Here is a 15,871-nt window from a genome sequence, read left to right on the forward strand (position 1 = left end):
TAGGGGATATTTAGTGAATTTTTTTTGTCTTTAATAATCTCGAACCACGTAAACCTAGTCAAATCCAATAAAAATATAAAAAAATGTCAGGTTCTTGGGTATAAATTGTACAGTTATTAATTAGATATCTGTTGGATTTGAGTAAGTAATGTTTAGGTCCTGAGGGAATGGAACATTATTGAACAAGGAAGTCTTTTTTTTTTGGTGAGGGTTAATAGTTACACCATTATTGTGTGACGGAAATTTAGAAAGGGAAAGTAGGTGGAGGGGGGAAGAGGAGGGATCTGATGTCTCCAGAGTCGCTGTGAGAGTATGTGCTTTGTTATCTGCAATAGTGACCACTAATAATGCACAAAAAAAATACATTTTAGGCTTAGTTTTTTTAATTTTTTTATCATTTTTACTCTTAAAAGTCTCATATGTTCCCTTTGGGGCACATTCACCTTCCACTACAAAATGATATAGTAGAATTGACCAACTGATCCAGATCCCTCTGTTTTTTACCTGTTACACTTTTCATACGAGTCATTAAAATGACAAAAATGGCCTCAAAAATACATTTTTGGAAACTGTTTTTTTTGGATCTATAGTTGGAAAGTTGCTTATGAAAGATTATTTTTTCCTTTGTTCCTTAGCGATTTCCCATGTAATACTGATCAATGATAATAATAGTCAGAAGATGCAAAAGAAGACTAAGAAGTATTAAAAAAAATAAGGAACCAAAGTTGATGTAGATAGTTCTCTTGGGATGGGTATTTTGTGCAAGGAGACCTGCACCAATGTTGACGGCCATGGATAACCTAGAACCAGACCTCTAAATATTCTGATTAACGACAGGATCAATCCCAATTGTTTTGTATTTTTTTTAAATAAAATAAATACACCCTAATTTTTGTGCAGCTAAGACCGGAACTTATACATATACTATATACAGAAAAACACTTGAAAGCAATGTCTTTGATAAAACATAGAGACTTTTTTATTTCACGGCTTGATCGGTCCCAATATTTTGTTATTTTTTAAATAGAATAAATGCAGCCCAAACCGTGACTTATACCTGTATACAGAAGAACACATGAAAGCAATGGCTTTGATAAAAGATTGATACTATTTTTTATTTCACGACTGGATAAATCCCAATTATTTTTTTTTTTATAGAATAAATGCCCTCTAATTTTGGTGTAGACAAGACCGGGACTTATACACACGTACAGAAGGACACTTGAAAGCAACGACTTTGATAAAACAAAGACTTTTTAATTTTTTGGGCATTTTTTATAACCAAGTTGAAATTCGATCTTTTTTTATGAGTTTATATTGATCTTTATATTATATTAGTTGTCAGTTATAGCTAAACAATTAAATTACCAAAAATGGTAAAATAATGCATATTAATCATTAAAGACCCAACTTTTTTTTTTAAGGGTTTTTTTTCCCCAAAAAAATGCTAAAGAGAAATAAAACAGAAATACACTAGTTTATTGCTTGCAAAACAATCATGACAACCGGTTGAGTTTTCCTAATAAACTGCAATTACTTACTACCTTCCATTGTTCTGGGCCATGTATGTAGGTTTTAAAGGCTTGTTAATCTCTGTCTTTAAGTCCCTTCGTATAGTCTCTGAGGGACTATAGAAGAGGCGGTTCCATATTATTTTATCATGTTAGTTAAGGAAGACATCTTCTGAGGCCACAGGACAATGCCTGTATGACTATTCAGGACGGATGACCTTCTTCTCAGGCCGGTGACCTTTGTGATTGTACCGGGGAAATAGCACCTTTTTAGAAACCTTCACACATCGGAATTAAAAAAAAAAAATGGACTTAATAAAGAGAGCAGAGGACTTACACAAGGCAACATGAATGGCCTTTCTGTCCACTGACTGGGAAAAGTTTGTTTAAATTCTTTTTATGTCTTTCTTGTCAGCCCCAGCGGGAAATCTGCTACCAGTCATTCTTCTCGCCGGTTCCTCCTACCTCGTACAATGATGTCCAGGAGTGGGTACAGCACCAGGAAAGGTGGTGTTTATTTTTGCTTTAAACCGACAATACCAGCAGATGGACTTTGATAGGATTACCTTATTAATCCCCAAGTCGTGGTACAGAGAAAATGATCTATTATTTGCATAAGAGGTTGAAAAAAGAAAAAGTTAATTTACTGGTGTGTTTTTGTGTTTTTTTTTTCTCTCGTTGAATGAATCGACCTGTGAAAAAGTTGGAAAATTTAGAAAATTTTAAATTTTGAAATTGATCAGTGTTGTACGGCATTGGTTTAAATTTCAAATTTTGACCAAAAAAGTTTGAGATTCTGCCCATTTCTTTGAAATTACATTGTCATGTTCATGCAAAGTAAATTTCTAATTTTATTGGAGAATAATATTGGCTTTCGTCACCAAAGTTTGCAAATTTTTCCAACAAAATTGATTGAAAGCAAAATTTGTTCTCAAATTTTTTTCTTTCTAAATTCTCTACTTAATTTTCTCGGTAGAATGTGATGGACATAGATATATATTTATATTTTTACTATATGATAGATATATATTTATATCTTTACTATATGATACTAACTTTGTAACTGAACTCAAATTATTTTCAAGTCTGGGGGGAAGTGTTAATGGGTGTGTTGAGGAACAAGAGAGCGCAGCTCTGAAGGACCACTAGCATCCAATCAAATCAATGAACGCTAGAGATGAGTTGATCTGATTGTTCTGAATCCAAATTCTTTTGTGGATTCAGCAAAATGGTGTTCGACAGGTATTTTACTGAATAGTAGAGCGTGGGGCGGGGGATTACTCATTTGGCTGCTCACCTGTCCCTCCGCCTCAGCCTGACATGTACGTAGTGCACCACACTTTTTCTTAGGCTCTTCCATCATCTTCACCAAGTAGGCCTCCATGGGTCGCATATGCCGTGACACCGTGATGTTGTGATGTCCAAGATCTTCTTGGTGCCGTAAACCTCAAGGCTTTTGCGCCGAATAGGACATATGGAGGACCAGACACGAGGCTGCGGTGGTGAGACAAGTGAGAGGCAGGGTATTTTTATTTCACCTTGCGTTTATTAAGCTCTGGGATATGGAGAGTCCCGAGATTAAGGAACATTGAGATTTTGCATCAAATAATTTCAAAACAAATTGAATTTCCTGATGAAATTTGAGCAAACTGCTGAACCTATCTGTCTGACTTGAGGTTGGGGTCTTCCTTCATGAAGAAGGTTATTCAAAAATGTCCGGTTCCTCATGCTATTCATGAATCTATTCATCCTCCGGCCTATCTAAGTAGTGGAGTACTTTCAAAATGGTATCACTTGTTTGGCGGTCCTAAGGACACATTGTGGGAAAGGTCCCAATTAAAACCGCAATTAGTGGGGTAGCTTTAGTGGATGCAGATGTTGTGGTCACACCTAATCTTAGGTGCTGGTAACACAAGAGAGCGTCCCTTCTGTCGTAAACTTCTTATAAATGGGCAGAACAGAGATGCAATGGCGTATTGTCAAAAAAGACAATGTAAGTGTACTAACAACTATCCACCTGACGAAATAAATTCCTCTCTTATAATGTAGAGAGATCTAACACAATGACATACATGTGCCGGCTGTTTTGGGAGGAAGACAATAAATTACATTTACCACTAAGGTGTGTTCACACTGGGTCTTTTTCCGTCTGTCCGAAACATCAGTTTTTCAAGCAGACAGAAACTCTACTTTTCTCATTTCCACGTTGTTTTTTTTCCTGGTGTTTTCTGGATATATTTGATAGCCATAAAGAAAACACTAGTGGTTTTGAAGCAAATACACAGAAAAAAATGTCCAGACACCTGAGAAGTTGTTTTTTTTGGGCCTTGCAGTTGGCTGGTGTGTTAAAATGTTGAGTTTCTTCCTAATGGAAAATGTCTGAAGGATGGACATATTATTTCGAACAATTTTTAGGATTTTTTTGGGAGCATTCTCAGAGTGTAAAAAGTCTGCAGTGTAAACATATCCTAAGAGATTTTTGAGTAGCCATTTTGAACTGGTCCGCGCCAAAAAAAATTCCCACCTGAAAAAGCGCTGTAAGATTATGTGCACACAACATTTTTAAGACACTGGTGGATCTGCCAATGTTTACCAAGGTGAAGCCGCTTCTCAAAAAAGTCAGTGATCTTTTACATTAAGTAGTTTCGCTAGCGTTTTGCCATGTTTTTTTGCAGCAGCTCTGGTGTCTTTTTCCTAAGATTTCAACTATAAAGAACGGGTGACATATTTATTCGTAAACCGCTTCACGATTTCCTGACCCTGAAGTGGTTAAAAAAGTAACAAAATACTGAATATGTGCACAGCAATGTTGATTTTACATTGCTGTGCACTATGTTCACTTTCAGTTGGGGTTTCGCTGCACTTTTTCAGGTGGGTTCCAGAAGGAATCTGCCTGAAAACAGCGATGTGTGCACATGCCCAAAGGCCATGGAGGAGTTTTTGTAGTGGAAATACTCAAAATCCCTCTCAAAAATTCAAAACGCCTCAAAAATTTGGAGTTTTTGCTCCAAAAACTCAGCAAAAAGACTCAAGCCAAAATTTCTCAAAGCTATTACACCAGAAAACAAGTGTACAAAAGCTTTGAAAAGTCTCAAAACTTTTGGCAATATCATGCCATTGATCTTCTTCTCCGATATAGTAGCATGACGGAAGGGTGATGGAGTGTTGTGACCCCCCACTCGTCAAATTTATGACAAGTGGTGGCGTTCCTTACTCCCTGACTGGAGTAAGATTTGCTGTGAGGCATAAATGGAGGCGCATGTATATTAATGAATCATGCACCTCGCACTCCAACCCATCCCCAAATTAAGCGCAGCATGAAAAATGCCAGTCTTGATAAGTCTGGTCTTCAGTGTGCACACACCTAGCAACCTCTATTGTAAAGCCACTTTTTCATATGCTCAGTCTTTTCAGAGTTTTTTTTTCCACTTTTGGCTTTTAAAAACATCTGGTGTGGAAAGAGAAAGTGCATGTCTCTTTTTTGAAGCGTCTCCTGATGGAAAACACTCCAAAGTAGACACTATTTACTCAAAAGGCCTTAAAAATGCTGCAGGAAAAAAACTTCCCAAAAATGCATTAAAAACTTTTCAAATCTTCTTAAGGAATTGAAAAGTTTTTTAGAAGTTTTGGGTTTTTGAGAAGGATTTGGGGAGGTTCCTCTCAGTTTCTAGTCAGTTTCAACTCCCAAAAGACTCCTTGTGCACACCACCCTCCAGGAAAAGAAAAACTCCCCTAAAGAAGGATAGTTTCTTGAAACAATTTCTGCTTGAAAAACTCATGGTTTTCTCAAGTGGTTTGAAACTTTTTTTTGTATAGTTTGTTTTATAACACTTTTATGGCTGCATTTTCATTGGAAAATGCCTAGTTTGGAGCAGATTCCATCAGGAGACGATTTTTTTCCCACCAGCCGTTATATAAAACCGGGAGTGCTGAAAACACTGAACATAGGAACGCCAAACAGGATTTACAATAGAAATGAATAGGAAGAGTCTTTTATAGCAGTATTTTAAGCGTTTTTCCAGATATTTTTTGGGGGGCGACTCCAAAAAAAAAAACCTCAGTGTGAACATAGCACTAAATGTTTATGCGGTACAGGATGTAAAATTTGCTAATTTTTCCAGTTATAGTATAATAAAAAACAATCAAAAGTAAGAAAAATAAATACATGACTACTTTTTTTTTTTACTTTGTTCCTATTATAACCTGGACTGTAAAATGGCACAAAACACTAAATAAAATGTGCTGGCATGAAGATTTGCATGAAATAAAACCTTGTATGTTTTAATTATAATATTTTTTATATAATTTTATCCTATGTTTGTTTTTGGAAATTCCTAATAAAAAATGGTCCTTAGAAACCACAATTTTTTTAAAAAAAAAAAAATACTAAATGATGAAAGCTAAAAAAAAAAGCCTTTAAATTCTTAGTGTTATTTTTTTTTTTTTACACACAAACCAAAAATGTGAATTTTTTTAACAAAAATTTAAATTTGGAAAAATCTAAATATTCTTTGGGTCGCACAATCGCTAGAAAATGATGATTTTTGCTCTCTCTCCTAAATTGTTAAACCCTCCATCCCCCACTCCTTCCATGGTATAATGCCTATTTGATGCTCCTCCGTGAATCCCAGCTGACATGTGGGAAAATATATAGAATTAATTCCCACAGTATTTCGCGGGGCACAAAATGCTGCCACATTAAGGGTGGGATTTAATTTGTAGATGATGATTTTATAACCCTTTCATGACCTCGGCGCTCGGTTGACACTTATCGGTGTTAAACAAAGACCCTTAATAGGCTCGTATTAATCCCAGCTGTCACTCTCTATCTGGTTATCTGTGTAGAGTGCAAGCTCCTAGGGGCAATGATATCCTAACCAGTTTAATGCCCTTATCTCTTCCTGCCAGCCGGCCGGGTTTAGAGGAACTGGGTCGAGCAGAACGATCAGGTTTGGGGATGCCTTTTGCTGTTTTTGGCTCTCTGTCTCCCTTTTCGTGATAAACATTAGAACAAAAAATGGTGCTGAAGGTATCTTGCGCTCTCCGTTGAGGCGTGAAAATTTAATCAGATTTTAGAATCAAGCCCCCTCAACAATAAAAAAAAAGCTGCAGATAATAAAAATATGTACAAAAATGAATAAACTACTACTGAACATTTCAAATTTTTGGCAAAATTATTTCAGCCAATCGGAGTAGACCACTCGCACATTCTAAAAAGCTTAAAGTGTCAGGATGAGTTAATATTTTTTTGTGCGGAATTTTTTCATTTTGACAGTAAGAATACAACATACCGAAACCAGCACCATGTTTAGAACTGTCCGCCACCCTCGAAATGGGTGTAGGAACCTCATTGTTCTCCTTTTATTAATTAGGAATTGCTTAACCCTGATTTTTGTCCAATATCATAAATATTTGGTTACTGCAACTTTAAAAAAAAATGGCTTCCTCTACCGCGTGCAAATCTTCTTTTTTTTTTGGGGGGGAAAGTTGGCACAAGCTTTAATATTAACTATAGTGAAAACAAAATCATCAATTAGGGAGCTATTTGGGATTATTTTTAATTTTCCCCTCATGCTTTTCAGGATAATGGGTGAGAATTTTTATCTTGCAGTTTCTGCCATTATGTTGTAACTTAATTCACCTATAGGCAAAAGGTAAAATATATTTTTTTCTCTTGAAAACCCATCATGGGGGAGACAGGAGTGATAAGATTCCGAAATAGATCCGGTAAATTCCTATGAAGTTAGAATGCAAATGATAAAAATAGGAATAGCAAAGATCCTATATAAGAGCGCCACCTAGTGGTAGGAGGATGTTTTGTTGCACAAAGTACCTAATCTATCTATCTATCATCTATTATCTATCTATCTATCATCTATCTATTATCTATCATCTATCTATCATCTATCTATTATCTATCTATATATTATCTATAATCTATCTATTATCTATCATCTATCTATTATCTATCTATTATCTATCATCTATCTATTATCTATCTATCCTCTATCTATTATCTATCTATCTATTATCTATCTATTATCTATCTATCCTCTATCTATTATCTATCCTCTATCTATTATCTATCATCTATCATCTATCTATTATCTATCTATTATCCATCTATCTATTATCTATCTATTATATATCTATCTATCTATTATCTATCTATCATCTATTATCTATTATCTATCTGTTATCTATCATTATCTATGTATTATCTACATCTTATCTATCTATCTATTATCTATCTATTATCTATCTATTATCTATCTATTATCTATTATCTATCTATTATCTATCTATTATCTATATATTATCCATCTATCTATTATCTATTATCTATTATTATCTATCTATTATCTATATCTTATCTATCTATCTATTATCTATCTATTATCTATCTATTATCTATCTATTATCTATCATCTATTATTTATCTATTATCTATCATCTATTATCTATCTATTATCTATCTATTGTCTAGCTATTATCTATCTATCATCTATCTATTATCTATTATCAATCTATTATCTATCTATTATCTATATATTATCTATCATCTATCTATTATCCATCTATCTATTATCTATTATCTATCTATTATCTATCTATTATCCATCTATTATCTATCTATTATCTATCATCTATCTATCTATTATCTGTCTATTATCTATCATCTATCTATTATCTATCTATTGTCTATCTATTATCTATCTATCATCTACCTATCTATTATCTATCTATCTACTATCTATCTATCTATCTCTCTATCCATTATCTATCTATTATCTATCTATCTATTATCTATCTATTATCTATCTATTATCTATCTATCATCTATCTATTATCCATCTATCTATTATCTATTATCTATCTATTATCTATCTATTATCCATCTATTATCTATCTATTATCTATCATCTATCTATCTATTATCTGTCTATTATCTATCATCTATCTATTATCTATCTATTGTCTATCTATTATCTATCTATCATCTACCTATCTATTATCTATCTATCTACTATCTATCTATCTATCTCTCTATCCATTATCTATCTATCATCTATCTATCTATTATCTATCTATTATCTATCTATCTATTATCTATCTATTATCTATCTATCTATTATCTATCTATTATCTATCCATTATCTATCAATCATCTATTATCTATCTATTATCTATCTATCTATCATTATCTATTTATTTATCAATTCAATTCAAATTCAATTTAAAGAAGCTTTATTGGCAGGACTTAACACACATTAGTTTTGCCAAAGCAAGTGTACAATAGGGAATAGGGACTGTCAGAACAAGCGATGGAATTATATAAATACAGGAAGGGGGCAACTTTGCACCATGGAGATTGGAGTTTTTCCTATAGGTCGTGTGGACCCTATTGGATTTTATTGCCTTGTCCAAGGTCAAGAAAAATGCTAATGTTTCGGGGAAAAAGGGGTAGGTCAATATTACCTAAAATTGTCAATAATTTGAATAAACTGAAAATGATCCTTCCCTTCATGCCAATCTTCATCTATGTGCTCAAGTGTCTAAAAACGTTTGGTTGACCTGCCCTCCAACCTATCAGGGCCACTGATGAGGACAACAATGCAGTGAAGTCTTCGCTGTATAACAGTCATGGTGGCTGTTATTAACTTTTCTATGGATTTTAACCCGGAATCACTAAAGTTTAAAGGGGATTTGTCACTTGCCATAAATATGCATTTTCTTCCTTGGTGTAAATGTTCGCTGTTCTCCTGAATCCGGCGATGTTTTTCTTTTGTTCCTGCTCCTCTCCGTCCCTGAGATATGGTCTCCACTTCCCCGTATATAAATGTTAGAAGCATATTAGTCTCTGCACTGTCCAGACATTCAACAGTGACTATATATTTATTCAGGAACAAAGATAACAGAGCTCACAACTGGTATTTCTTATCGCATAGGATCTTAGCATCTTGTCTGTCTCCTTTCAAAGTGAAAGTAAAACTGTGCTTCAGCTACACACACAATAAACAGGAACTTCCTTTTTTAACAGTTCCTTAACTGGCAATATAACAATAGTGCTGGAGACAGAAACTCATGCACTATTAAACATTAGTAAATAGTGGTCGATGCAATATATACAATAATAAGCGTTATTTCAACAACTATTTATCCTGTTAGTCCCATAGTGGTTCTGAATTCTTCAAATTTGGCTCTTGGAAGTGCATTCGTCATAACATCAGCCATCATCTGGTCAGTCATGCAATAAACAAATTAATTTATGCCCCATTCTAGCAAATCATGCAGGTGATATTGTTTAAGGTCAGTGTGTTTGGTTCTCGCATTGATTTCACTGCATGCAAGTTTAATACATCCTTGGTTGTCTTCATAAATCACTGTCGGTTGAGTTGATGGCTTACCTAGATCGCATAATAATTGGTTTAACCAAATGACCTCTTGACTTGCGTGGGCTGCAGACACATACTCTGCTTCTGTAGATGACAAGGCTACAGACACTTGTTTTCTGCTAGACCAAGAACTTGAAGTTTCTCAAAGCTTGAACAAATAGCCACTTGTCGATTTACGATCACTTAAGGCACTGGCCCAGTCTGCATCCATATAGCCTGTGAGTTTTAGATCTTTTGTTGCAGATATCCTTAAATTCATGTCTTGAGTCTCTTTCAAATATCGAAGAACTCTCTTAACAGCATGCCAGTCTTTTTTGGTGTGGTTTTTCCACATGTCTGCAGAGAATTCCAATTGTTGCTGCGATATCCGGTCGAGTCATAGTTGATATGTATAGAAGTGCCCCCACTGCCTGTCTGTATTTCTCATTATTAGGTAACAGATCATCTTCTCCTTCCAACTGTAAGTAGGATGGTTCCATTGGGGTTGATATATCTTTGGTTTCTGACATTCCAAACTGATTCAGAATTGAGTTTATTTTTGCACTTAGGTTTAGAAGAAAGCTTCCATCTTCTTCTCTTTGGACCTGGATTCCTAGATAATATGTCACATTTCCAAGGTCTTTAGTTTCAAAATGCTGATTCAGAATATTAGCCATCTTTGCAATTTCTGTTTCCTCTTGATGAACCATAATCACAATTTCCACATATAAGAGAATATACATCCACTTTCCATCTGTATATTTTGTGTATAAACACGGATCTGCTTGACCTCTTTTAAATCCTTCTCCCAATAAGACTTTGTTCATTTTGGTGTTCCACGCTCCTGCAGATTGCTTAAGACCATGGAGAGATTTTTGTAGTTTGCAAACGAGATTCTCTTCACCCTCTTTGATATTACACTCAGGTTGAGTATGTACAAGTCCTCTTCAATGTCACCATTTAAAAATGCAGTTTTGATGTTCAAATGTCTGACAAACATCTTTTGTACAGTAGCTATAGCCATTAGAGTCCTGAATGTGGTCTGCTCAGCAACTGGAGAAAATGTGGCATCATAATCTTCACCAAATTTCTGAGAATATCCTTTTGCGACTAATCTTTCTTTAAATCTGTGAACCTTGCCTTCAGAGTCATACTTGGTCTTAAAAACCCATGTACATTTTATTGCTTTCTTGCCTTTTGGTAGTTTGATAAGTTTCCAAGTTTGAAATTAATGAAAGGTCTCCATTTCCTCTTTAGTAGCATTAATCCACTTTAGTTTTTCATGGACAAGTAGTTGTTGCATCTCATCCCATGAGTGTGGCTCTGCCTAAGGTAGTGATTTTACAAAGAATGATAGACCCTTAGCTGGTATACCCTTATTTGATCTCAACGATCTCCTGACATCAGGTTCACCTGATTTTTCTGTTCCTTCTTCAGTGGTTGAAGAACCCAACCAAACTTCTACATCTTTTTTCTTGTTTGTTGCTGCTTCAGCTGGACTACTGGCATGTTGTCATGAAATGTGAGCAATGCGAAGTTCTCATCAATCATTTTATCTCTGCTTATTGTGACCTTATTCGTTTCTGGGTGCCGGATTCTATATCCTTTCTGGGTTTCACTGTAGCCCACCTCTTTGCATGAAAATCCCAAGTGGTACGTTTTTTTGGGGGGGAATATATACAAATACTTTACTTCCAAATATTCTTATGTGTTGTAGTTCATGCTTCTTGCTGTTCCATTGCGCAAAATGAGTTTTCTCAGTAGCTTTACCTGATACTCTTTTTTGAAGATAGCAAGCTGTCATGATTGCTTCACCCCAATATGTTGTTGGCAAATCTGTGTCAAATAGTATACTTCTTCCACTTTCACAAAGTGTCTGGTTTCTTCCTTCCGCTACATGATTTTGTTCAGGATTGTATGGTACAGTGATTTGAAACAAGATTCCATTTTTCCTTAAAACACTTTGTGTCTCATTACTTGTAAAATTCAGTTCCATTATCTGGATGCAGAATTTTTGGCATTCTCCCAAATTTGTTATATACTTCAGTGAGATATATTTCAAGTTTCTCTGGAACTTCTTCTTTGCTGTGAAGCCGATAAATGTGAGAAAATGTGTCTTATTTCCAGGAGTTTGAGTACTCATTGGACCACAAACATCTGTGTGTATTAAGTCCAGAAGCTGTTCTGATTTTTGGAGTACTATTCTTAGGAAAGGATTTTCTTGACATTTTCCCTTTAAGTCAGCTAGTACATTTCATTGCGTGATTACACAGATCGACTGTAATACCATCAGCAAGTTGTTTTTTAACTAACTTTCTTATTACTTCTGGGTCTCTATGTGCAAGACGCCTGTGCTATACATGGATGCAATTCTTGTGCTGTTTATGATTAGCAGTGTATACACTTTCCTTGCATTTTAGCTGGTACAACTCATCTTTGATTTTTCCTTCTGAATTCATATACTGACCATTTGCCAAGAATCAAGATCACTCTCTCTGACTTAAGCCCCCGTCTCACATAGCGAGATCGCTAGCGAGATCGCTGCTGTGTCACGGTTTTGGTGACGCAACAGCGACCTCACCAGCGATGTCGCTATGTGTGACACTTTGCTGTGATCAGGCCCCTGCTGTGAGGTCGCTGATCGCTGCAAAGTGTCCTGGACCATTTTTTGGTCGTTGCTCTCCCGCTGGTCAGCACACATCGCTGTGTGTGACCAGCGGGAGCAGCGATCAGGCTGGTAACCATGATAAACATCGGGTTACTAGGGGCACACGCCCACCTAGTAACCTGTTGTTTATCATGGCAACGAGCCTGCTAAAGTGAGCGGTAACCTCCCGCTCACTGTAGCAGAGTGGTAACCATGATAAACAACGGGTTACTAGGAGCGCGTGTGCCCCTAGTAACCAGATGTTTACCATAGTTATCAGCCTGCTCCTGCTTCAGTAGCCTCGTAACCAGGAGCAGGACATCGTGGAAAGATTCTTTCCACGATGTCGCTGCTCCCCTGATCGTTGGTGAGCCTGCCTGTTTGACATCTCACCAGCGACCACATAGCGACGCAGCAACGATCCCTGACAGGTCGTATCGTTGTCGGAATCGTTGCAGCGTCGCTAAGTGTGACGGGGCATTTACTTTGATCAAGGTTAAAGAAGAATCTTCTGTCATTAGTCATATGACTAGTTGCCCCCAGTCTACACACCATGCATGCGTTGATGTACTTACAGTAGCAGTAAATACAGCTTCAGTACTTGAAGTAATGGCACTTTTAACCCTTTGATGATTATTTTGCTTTTTCAGCTGATTCATTCTAGCTTTATAGTCTCTGTAGTCAGCCTTTTGGTGCCCTGATTTCTTACAGACAAAACACTCACGTGTTTCCTTTAAATGGCTTTTATTTTTGGGTAGATCTTGGGTTTTTAAAGCGGATTCTGCTTTGGATACCCCACTGCTGCTTACACTTTCTGTCTTTTGTGTATACTTACTGTGAGGAAAAAAAAGTATTTAGTCAGCCACCAATTGTGCAAGTTCTCCCACTTAAAAAGATGAGAGAGGCCTGTAATTGACATCATAGGTAGACCCCAACTATGAGAGACAAAATGAGAAAACAAATCCTGAAAATCACATTGTCTGATTTGGAAAGAATTTTTTTCAAATTTTGGTGGAAAATAGATATTTGGTCAATTTCAAAAGTTCATCTCAATACTTTGTTATATATCCTTTGTTGGCAATGACAGAAATCAAACGTTTTCTGTAAGTCTTCACAAGGTTGGCACACACTGTTGCTGGTACGTTTGCCCATTCCTCCATGCAGATCTCCTCTAGAGCAGTGATGTTTTGGGGCTGTCGCTGAGCAACACAGACTTTCAACTCCCTCCAAAGGTTTTCCATAGGGTTTAGATCTGGAGACGGGCTAGGCCACTCCAGGACCTTGAAATGCATCTTATGAAGACGCTCCTTCGTTGCCCTGGTGGTGTGCTTGGAATCATTGTCATTCTGAAAGACCCAGCCACGTTTCATCTTCAATGCCCTTGCTGATGGAAGGAGGTTTGCACTCAAAATCTCACAATACATGGCCCCATTCATTCTTTCATGTACACGGATCAGTCGTCCTGGTCCCTTAGCAGAGAAACAGCCCCAAAGCATGATGTTGCCACCCCCATGCTTCACAGTAGGTATGGTGCTCTTTGGATGCAACTCAGCATTCTTTCTCCTCCAATCACGACGAGTTGTGCTTCTACCAAACAGTTCTACTTTGGTTTCATCTGACCATATGACATTCTCCCAATACTCTTCTGGATCATCCAAATGCTCTCTAGCAAACTTCAGACGGGCCCGGACATGTAATGGCTTAAGCAGGGGGACACGTCTGGCACTGCAGGATCTGAGTCCCTGAAGCGTAGTGTGTTACTGATGGCAGCCTGTGTAACGTTGGTCCCAGCTCTCTGCAGGTCATTCATAGGTCCCTCTATGTGGTTATGGGATTTTTGCTCACCGTCCTTGAGATCATTTTGACTCCACGGTGTGAGATCTTGTGTGGAGCCCCAGATCGAGGGAGATTATCAGTGGTCTTGTATGTCTTCCATTTTCTAATTATTGCTCCCACAATTGATTTCTTCACACCAAGCTGCTTGCCTATTGCAGATTCAGTCTTCCCAGCCTGGTGCAGGGCTACAATTTTGTTTCTGGTGTCCTTCGACAGCTCTTTGGTCTTCACCATAGTAGAGTTTAGAGTGTGACTGTTTGAGATTGCGGACAGGTGTCTTTTATACTGATAACAAGTTCAAACAGGTGCCAGTACTACAGGTAATGAGTGGAGGACAGAGGAGCCTCTTAAAGAAGAAGTTACAGGTCTTTGAGAGCCAGCAATCTTGCTTGTCTGTAACTGACCAAATACTTATTTTCCACCAAAATTTAAAAAAAAATTCTTTACAAATCAGATAATGTGATTTTCAGGATTTGTTTTCTCATTTTGTCTCTCATAGTTCAGGACTACCTATGATGTCAATTAAAGGCCTCATCTTTTTAAGTGGGAGAACTTGCACAATTGGTGGCTGACTAAATACTTTTTTCCCCACTGTATCTACAAGCTTTTCCCTGACATACTCCAATGTAAGCTCATAATCTGGGCGCACATCCAGTGCAGTTGCAAGTGTGTTATTGCTTTCTGGTAGACCGCTTAGTAGTAGTGCAGCAAGATGGAAATCCTTTATATCTTTCCCAATGCCCCACAGGCGCTCCACGATTTCTAGAGCATTTCTTATCTAATCATGCATATCTTGGCTCTTATTTAGCTTAGACTGATATAGCTTTCTCATTAAATAGAGCTTATTGCTGAGATTTATTCCTGCATGCACTTTCTGCAGCTGTTCCCACACTTCTTTTGCAATTTCACATTTACATACATGCCTAATCTGGTCATCATCTATACTGAGGGAAATAGTGTTTTCTGCTTTTTGATCCTTTTCTACCCAGTCTTCTGGTAGTGGATCAGGTCTAGACTCCTGTGTGTATTTCCACATACCTTCTCTTATTAGCAGCATCTTTACCTTGAATTTCCAGGATTGGCAGTTCTGGTTAGTCAGATTTGGCACTGTGAACTTCACAGAGTTGCTGCTGGAGGCAATCTTTACTTCTTCTCTTAGTACACTGTTGCTCTCTCTCCTCTAGACTGTTTTCTTGGTCTTTGGGTTCCTGGGCCCATAATCTGTTGGCATGGGATAATTCTCTGCATTGCCCAGCCGTTCAACAGTGAATATATGTTTATTCAGGAACAAAGATAACGCAGCTTACAACTGGTATTTCTTCTAGTGTGGGATCATAGCATCTTGTTTGTCAGCTTGCAAAGTGAAAGTACAACTATGCTTCAGCTACACACAGTGAGCAGGAACTTCCTGTTTGTTTTTTAGCAGTGCTTTACAAGCAATATAACACTAGTGCTGGATACAGAAACGCATGCACTATTAAACAGTAGTAAATAGTACTTGT

Source organism: Phyllobates terribilis, unplaced genomic scaffold (assembly GCF_046119375.1).
Source record: "Phyllobates terribilis strain yellow unplaced genomic scaffold, ASM4611937v1 Scaffold_7__3_contigs__length_470593459, whole genome shotgun sequence".
NCBI lineage: Eukaryota > Metazoa > Chordata > Amphibia > Anura > Dendrobatidae > Phyllobates > Phyllobates terribilis.